The following is an 8,828-nucleotide window of genomic DNA, read 5'->3' as shown; positions in this document are numbered from 1 at the left end:
AGAGGGTCCGTAGCTTGATGGAAGGTCCAACACACCCACTGGCTCGCTACTGGCCAGGGGGGGGGGGGGGGGGTAGGTAGTGTAGAGGATGGAGGAAGTGATGGAAGGGAGAGTAATAAGATATGAGTGCAAATTTAAGGGAGTGGAGTGGGGGAGGGGACAAAGGAAGGTGGAAAATGTATAGGGGTGCAGTAGGGAGATGTAGCAAAATAGAGTAACGTAAATGAATATACAGATATGGCGATAGGGTTGGTGGAAGATGGTATAGGAAAGTATTAGAAGGTGGGAGAAGGAGGTGGGGGGGTTGGAAGGGTGGAGGAGGAAAGGTTGGGGAATAGGGAATAGAGAAACAATAGGCAACTTAAAAAAATTGAGTGGGAATATAGAAGATGTTACTAAGATGTAAAAGGAATGTGTGTGTGTTTGGGGGGGGGGGGGGGCACAAATAAAAAGAAAGATACTAAACAAGATAGGGGAAAAGGAAAAAAAATAAACAAGAAAGGGAAAAAGGAAGAAATACAAGGCTATAATAAACATGCTTACATGAATGCATTGTCGCAACAGTCAAACAATGTAGTTTTATAATTTCATAAAAGAAAGATTATGGTTAATAAATACACCAAAGCATTTATATCATACTATGCCTAACACTAAAGTCAGGTAATAAAATAACTGAAGTTAAACCAGGAAGACCCTAATGGTGGGAAAGGAGTGTAGCAGATTGAAAAATTTCATAAATACAACAATATGTTCATGTTATACTATGGTTGATACTAAAATCATGCAATAAAATAACTCAAGTCAAACAAGGAGAATGTGCAGTAGATGTTAAGTCACAGCAAACGGAAGTGACTACCAAGGAATGGAAGGTATAGCAAATACAACAATCACCTCAGATCATACTGTTGCTAATATTACAACTAAGTAGTAAAATAATTTAAATCAAACCAGAGAAAAGTATAATATAGATCTAGTTCATGTGATGACATAAGCCACTGATAATATTTTGTGAAAGTTCTAGGAAGTACAGCAATGCATTCATGTTACAATATGGCTAATACAGAAAAGAGACAGTAAAATAACTCAAGTCAAACCACAAAAATGTGCAAAAGATGTAAAGTCATAGTAAAGGGAAGTGACTGCAAGAGAATGGAAACTATAAGACATGCATCAATCTCTTCAGGTCATACTGAGGCTAATATTACAACTAGGTAATCAAATAAGTCACACCAGGAGAAGTACAAACACAGACACAGTGGTAACATCACATGTTATCTATTAATAATAATAATAATTTTATGGTACAGTTACTAAATGTATGTCAGACATGTTTGTTCTATTTCTGCCAGACAGTGTGAGTATGATCTCTCTTATCTGCTGTAACGCCTGCATCATATAACCAAGTTTAATGTATTTCAATGAAGACTTTGTTTACAGAAGTCTGATCATGCTTAACATCTAAGTAATATAATTCAATAAATTTTAAACTGTAAATATTTTAATTTTTAATTTTATTAAATTTTTTTAAATCATATATTTTATTTTGAAAAGAAAAAATTACATTTTCTCAATGGAGTGAGTGACTGATTATTTTATAAAAAAATTTTTTTTTGTTATTTATAAACACAATCACATTCTTATGACACAGTCATAACTGGTTTCAGCCATACAATGACCATCTTCAGATTCTATAACAGTACAAAAGAAAATTTATATTAAAACCTAAAAACAAGAGCAATATTTAACCAGGCTTATTAGTAATCTAACTGAATTTATGCCAAATGCATATAGTTCATACCTATGGTTTGCAATGTTATCTAATTTCTGGTCCATTGTATGTTTCATGCATTGTGTTTGTGTATATCTCCTCAAACAATGAAAAATCCATGATGGAATAACTGCAATATTGTGAAAAGGATAGATTGGTGCTCACCATATAGTGGAAATTTTGAGTTGCAGACAGGTGCAACAAAAAGATTGCTTAACAAGTAAGCTTTTAGTTAAAAAGCCTTTCTTAAATTAGACAAAACACACACACATTATGCAAATGCAACTGTCATTGCTTAATTCAGAATGTGGCTTTTTGGCTGAAATTTTCCTAATATACAGGGTGTCCCAGCTATCTTGTCCACCCAAAATATCTCTGGAACAATAACAGCTATTGGAAAACAACTTTCACCGGTATCAATGTAGGGCTGGGGCCCATGAATGTACGTATTTGGAAACATTCTAAAACGAAAGCATATGCGTTTTTTAACACAAACTTATGTTTTTTTAAATGGATCTCCTATATTTTTTCTTCACCAATCCATAGCATGACAAAGTACACACACAATGGCGTTGATTGCATCACAATATTCCCATTACATCCTGAGATATTAAGACGCGAAGTTGACGCTTGAAACACCCAGCATGCGCTGCTAGCGCACGTCCTGAGGCTCAGGCGTGAACCCCATGCTGCCCGTAATCGCGATGTGATTGACATGCGTAATCACACTTCCATACTTATCAAGAGGTCCGAAACGAATAATATGGTGTGCTGCAATCCTGCATTAACGTCGTACATTCCAGCAGATATTTATCCCATAGGCTAGGGGTAATGCGGTTCTGTAACATATCTGTGTATTGCAACGTTTGTCACAAAGTTAACTTCGCTTATCGTTACTAAAAAGGTAATGCCGTTCAATGTTAAAACTTTATTTTACTGTAGATCTAACGCAAATGACAGTTAATCATTCACTCATAATAGTAAAATTCATGTTGATGGTTTTAATGAAACGAGCAAGTGGACTAAAAGTTTTACCGTTGTTTAGGTAAAAATGTTTTGATTTGGGAAGTTCAGGTAGGACATAGAAGATGAATGTAAACATGTTTAACCAATTAGTTTTATTATCACATAATTATCAATGCTATGTTTATCTAATGCGTTAAATGACAAATTGTTTCAAACAAATGTTTCTTAACATCACTGGGTAAAATGGCCCTTTGTAGAAACTTCCACTGTGATACCAGCACTACATACTAAACATAGCGTTCACATCTCATGCTCAAAGTGATGCCTATTGGCTTGCATACATAGGGTCACTCTGCGGATGAAGGATGCCCTACTTTGTGCTACTGTTTCTTCTTTGATGGCTGTACAAGCATCAATAATGTGTTGCTTCATGTTCTCTGGTGTTGTTGGTTCATGTTAGTAAACAGCATCCTTCACTGCTCCCCAAAGAAAATAATCCAGCGGTGTAAGGTCCGGAGATCTGGCAGGCCACTTAACTGAGCCACCTCGTCCAATCCACCTACCAGGGAACTTATGGTTAAGAAGTTGTCGTGCTCGTAAGGTGTTATGTGCAGGGCATCCATCATGCTGATACCACATGACCATTCTCCGGTTCAGAGGTACGGTGTCCAAGAGAACAGGAAGATTGTGTCATATAAATCTGGAGTATTGTCTGCCATTTTGGATGTCATTTATAAAGAAAGGTCCGATAATGGTATCTCCAATAATCCCACACCAAACATTAACTTTCCACAGACGTTGATGCTCTACCTGACAGAGCCATTTTGGATTGTCTGCAGACCAATAATGCATATTCCTCATATTAACAATTCCTTTGTTGGAGAATGATGCCTCGTCGGTAAAGAGAACATCTGCAAAAAAATTTGGATTAGTCAGAAGTTTTTGCTGAGCCCACCGACAAAATATTACTCTATTGCGGAAGTCATTTCCATGAAGATCCTGGTGTAAATGAACATGGTAAGGATGAAATTTATGACGTTTAAGAATACGCTGTGCACTTGATTTCGACACACCAACTTCACGTTCAATTTGGCGTGTGCTGATTTGAGGATTCACAGCTATGGTAGCGAGCACAGCAACTTCAGCATGTTCATCTGTGCGTGTCCTAGGAAAATGTCAAGGTCTTGGATTTAAGCTTCCCGTTTCACATAGACGAGATGTGAGATGACCAAACATCTGACGCGAAGGTGATGACTTGTCAGGGAATCGTCTTCTGTACAGTCGTTCTGCCTGAACAGCATTTTGTCCACCTACAACAGGGTACAGTACAGGTATGTAGAGTAGGGTAGAAAACAGACATATTTACTTAATAATCATAATGTTCGCTAACAGTACTATCAACAAACAAGCAATCTCATAACGTATTTCCCGTCAATGTATATTCTCCATAGATCAGCAGGATTTCTAGCATATCTTCATGTGTGTACATTATAAGTTCCACAACACAACGTTTATTCGCAATGTGTACTACCTCCGTGCCGTCACTAGATTACTCTGATGCACGACTACACTGGCAAGCGGTGTACTGCACGCCAAAGCAACAGCAAATGGGATGCTCAGAGGTTGGTGGAGTACAGGAGTTTGCATGGGTCGCAAATCATAAACAAGGCGAAGTGATAACTGTGGCAGTAGTAGGAACTACGTTGGACACTTGACTAGGTAGAGCCAGACTCTGCACGACAGGCACAATGGGTCATATAACGCATTAGATAAACCTTATTTTGGGTGTGCAGGATAAATAAGACAACCTGACGGGTGTACACCGATCAGTACTGGTTCATATTGTGTACGTAGATACGTAAAACGTGCAAGAGGGAAACCATTATGTGCTTATGAGAGTTGATGGCAGCAGTATTATTCATTTCAGACCTCTTGATAAGTATGGAGGTGTGATTATGCATGTCAATCACATCGCGATTACGGATAGCATGGGGTTCATGCCTGAGCCTCAGGACATGCGCTGGCAGTGCATGTCGGGTGTTTCAAGTGTCAACTTTGCGTCTTAATATCTCGGGATGTAATGGGAATATTGCGATGCAATCAACGTCATTGAGTATGTGCTTTGTCATGCTATGGATTGATGAAGAAAAAATAAAGGATGTCCATTAAAAAAAAAAAAAAAAAACATAAGTTTGTGTTAAAAAAACACACATGCTTTCATTTTAGAATGTTTCCAAATATGTACATTCATGTGCCCCAGCCCTACATTGATACCGGTGAAAGTCGTTTTCCAATAGCTGTTATTGTTCCAGAGATATTTTGGGAGGACACGATAGCTGGTACATCCCGTATATCTTCTCAGTATCGTACTTGTAAGTAGCCAAAGGCTGAAATCATGTCTTGACCATATAATAAACAATCTATACAATCAAATGGCAGAACTGCCATTTTAACTGTGTTATATGACTGTAGCCTGAAGTTACAGCAAGATTATCAAGAACCTACATACTTTGCTGTCATTTGGTGATTTGTTGTGGACACCGAAAAAAGCTTCAGACAAAAGGCCATTGTTTCCATAATCTACTTTTGAAGCTTCATCCATGACAGGCAGTAAATGCTTTTAGACTCTATATGGTTTGTTTTAAATAGGTGCTTCATTTCCAGTGGGAATATGATGTTGAGTTAGTGGTGTGGCAGGCAGTGGTCCAATAGGATCAAATAATCCTTTTTAGTCTTCCAACATACTTACATGTCCTTTAAATGTATTGCTTTCTTCCTCAGTGTGATCAGACTGTCCTGGTGTTTGGTTAACCTGACAGACACAATTCTGCTTCCATCAATTTTCTGTACATAGGATAAACTACACCATGAAAAACATTGTCCTTTATCTAACTTCCAATTCTCAGGCAAAGGCTCAACAACACATAAAGATTTCACCACCAGGTTAGCTCCTACATCAACCCAGATTAAATTTCCAGTACCTTTTGGTATATCCTCTGAGCTGACCTTAAGGAACCTTGTACACAGTTTGAGTGGTCCACCTGACATCTCAGATGTTCTTTGCAACAGTAATGGTTTTCCAGCCATTCTAGCAAGATGAAATGATGCTCCATCCAGTTCTACTATATGCCATTCTAAGTCAATTTGGGCATGATGTTCAACCAGGAAATCTAAACAGGGTATGTTTTCATAACAATTGCTGTTTAAGGGGAAAACTTCAACACTAACCAAAAACTTACCTCCCCTGCTTGGAAACTTATTACTGTTGAACCACCACCTATGCTGCCTAATGCCCAGCATGGCAGATTTAAAGATACTTTACCAAGCATTCTCTTATTTGTGACAGATACCTAAGATTGAGCATCTAATAAGAATTTACCGAAATTTCCTTTCATGTAACTAGTCAGAAAAAAGTATGTCACTGATTTTGCACAGAGGTGACATGTGTTAACCCTCAGTGGAAGCATTGTACAGTAGACCCCCTGCCCCATTTTATGGCACAGCATGAGGTCCACCCATTTGACCATCCTCCATACCTCTGCGAATTTCTGTTACTACAGTTTCATTCAGAATTTTCGAACCACTTACAAGCCTGACACTGCTGATCTCTGCAATTTACCTTCATACGACATGTATGACCACATCTGATACATTTAATATTCGTATTAAATATCACATTCTTCTCCCTTGACTTGGTGACCATATCTATGCTGAGGCTTCTACAGCCTCATTCAGCATCTTCAGAAATTCCATACAAATTCTACATGTCATGTCTGAGGGTAACACTCAGAAATATGCATCAAGTACTTTCTCTGTTTGGTTTCTGTAAATTGGTTTTGTTGGCATTATCCTGCACTGTGAGGGCATATGTATTGATATTAATTTTGCAAATGCAGTCCACAAAACTCTCTACTGATTTCCCATTTTTTTGGAATATCCCATTAAACTGCTCATGGTAGTATCTTGATATATTTTTCCTCTCATATCTGTCTAACAAACGTTTCATGAAATTGCCAAATGACTGTGCTTCTCTTAATTTCTTGAGGCACATTACATTCATAGTAGTGTCTCCCACTAACTTTAGTTTAGCTACACTCAGTAACTGTCATTACTTCAGTTTTCAAACCCAGTGACTGTATCCAAATTATCAAAGAACCCATAGAAATCTCCCCCATATTTTCTGGAGAATGGAGTGTTCAGTGAGACCAAGTTACCATCAAGGATAGTTGCACTAGTATGTGACCATTCCTCTTTCTTCCCTTCATTGCTCTATTCCTGTCTGCAGCTGAGTTACTTGAGTTATCAGCTGCTGAATAGCTTCCTGAGCCAAAACTTGCTTATCCATATTGCCTACTTACTATCAACACAAGTATACAGTGTTCCCAAATTAAAATGAAAAGAAAGAAGGAAGATAGGGTAAAAGCCATACAGGCCCAAAAGAACTCTAAAATCAGCACTTACTCCTAATGCTGAATAGGAATCATGGAACTGGCTGCTGTCTTCTGGTTGTCCATCTTCATCTTGAGTAGTTCTTCTACCAATTATTATGGGATGGTAGGATGAGAGAATGTGGGTGGCATTTCTCTGCTGAAGGTGGATGCAAGTGCAGCACGAGAAGACAGTTTTTAAGTAAAAGAACTTCTTTATTGCAATTTGTTTACAATTATTGGACTCTGATACTGCTAGCATCAATGGCAGGTTAAGTGTATACATCATTTAGTGCCTCCCAGTGCACTGACTTCCATCAGGGTGCAAAGAAAATAGCTCTGAGCAGGCACCACCGCTGTGGCTGCTGCATCAGTGACGGCTCGCATTTTGCAGCCCATGGCATGCTGGCCTGGTATAGCTGCTCCGCAGTGAATGCATCAAACTGTGCTATGCTCAGTGGTGCAGGACATGTAAGTCCTTCATTGGTTCGTCAACAGGGGCGCAAACACCTGGACCCTCACGTCATCAAACTGTGGCAAAGTGTTGCATTGTCCAAGCAACCACTTGCTCAGGGGATTGGCAGGGATTTATGGTCTGGTGGTGACACATACTGCTATGTCATCAACACTGAGCTGTCCACCACAGACTGCCCCAACTGTTCAATGATGATGAGTTGGTTTGGTCAGATTTAAATGCTGCTGCTGTTATTTGTTGACTTCATGGTAGTAGCTGTGTTTGTATATCATGCCAAATGATCTTGAACAGGGGCAACGACCAGCTGTCTTTATTGTCAGAGGGTTGGGTTGTAGATGCTTTCTGGAGACTGGCTGAGTGGCTGCTCTGTTGACAAAGGGCAGATGCTTCTGCTGTTCACAAAGTTCAATGACCAACACCTGCTAGCCGTTGCTGTGACCTGATTACAGCTCTGGGCTTCATATCCTGTTTCAAGTTTTTCAATAGTTTTATTCCTTTACAGTAGAGAAATGGTCCCCATATGAATAGATAAGTGCTATTCATAATTTGTTGTTAGTATACTTAAAAGCAGTAACCTGGATTGGCTGTCCCTGTTGAAGTATATCCTGATTAATTCCATAACCCTGAAGACTCTCCTTCCATAGGATTTTCAAAACACAATGCATGAATGGATTAGTGACTCAGTCATGGTGTTTAGAGAGGAACTGTGAGGAGAACTTAGCGAAGATATGTATAAAACAGACAGTGTACATGGAAAATTTAACTCTTACAGCATTTTCTTCACTACACATATACTCCACATGACAGAAGGTATTTCATACCAATATTAGTAAATTTCTGTTCATTCATTCATTTGTACATCTTATTCTGTAAATCCCAAATCAAAGAGAGCCTTGAGAGATGTGGAATAAGTTAAGTTATATACGAGTATTAACAGCAGAAGCAGCCACTGCAGGTTACCCCCATAAAGTATGCTAAGAAGATGTCATGACTAGTGGTAATCCATCCATGTTGAAAATTATGGAAACTACATCTAGATTACTTTATAAGTGTAGCATCAATTCTCTGAACAGTACTCAATGAAAACATCGGTAACCAAAAGCATTCCAGTCAGAAAATCCACATTGGCGTGTTCATGTGGAAGTTCTGATGGGGCTGGGATGGGGAGTTGGGTGGTTTCCCTCTGCCTGCT

The sequence above is a fragment of the Schistocerca gregaria genome, chromosome 4 (genome assembly GCF_023897955.1).
Source record: "Schistocerca gregaria isolate iqSchGreg1 chromosome 4, iqSchGreg1.2, whole genome shotgun sequence".
In the NCBI taxonomy this organism is placed as follows: Eukaryota; Metazoa; Arthropoda; class Insecta; order Orthoptera; family Acrididae; genus Schistocerca; species Schistocerca gregaria.
Note: the sequence above shows the minus strand (reverse complement) of the source record.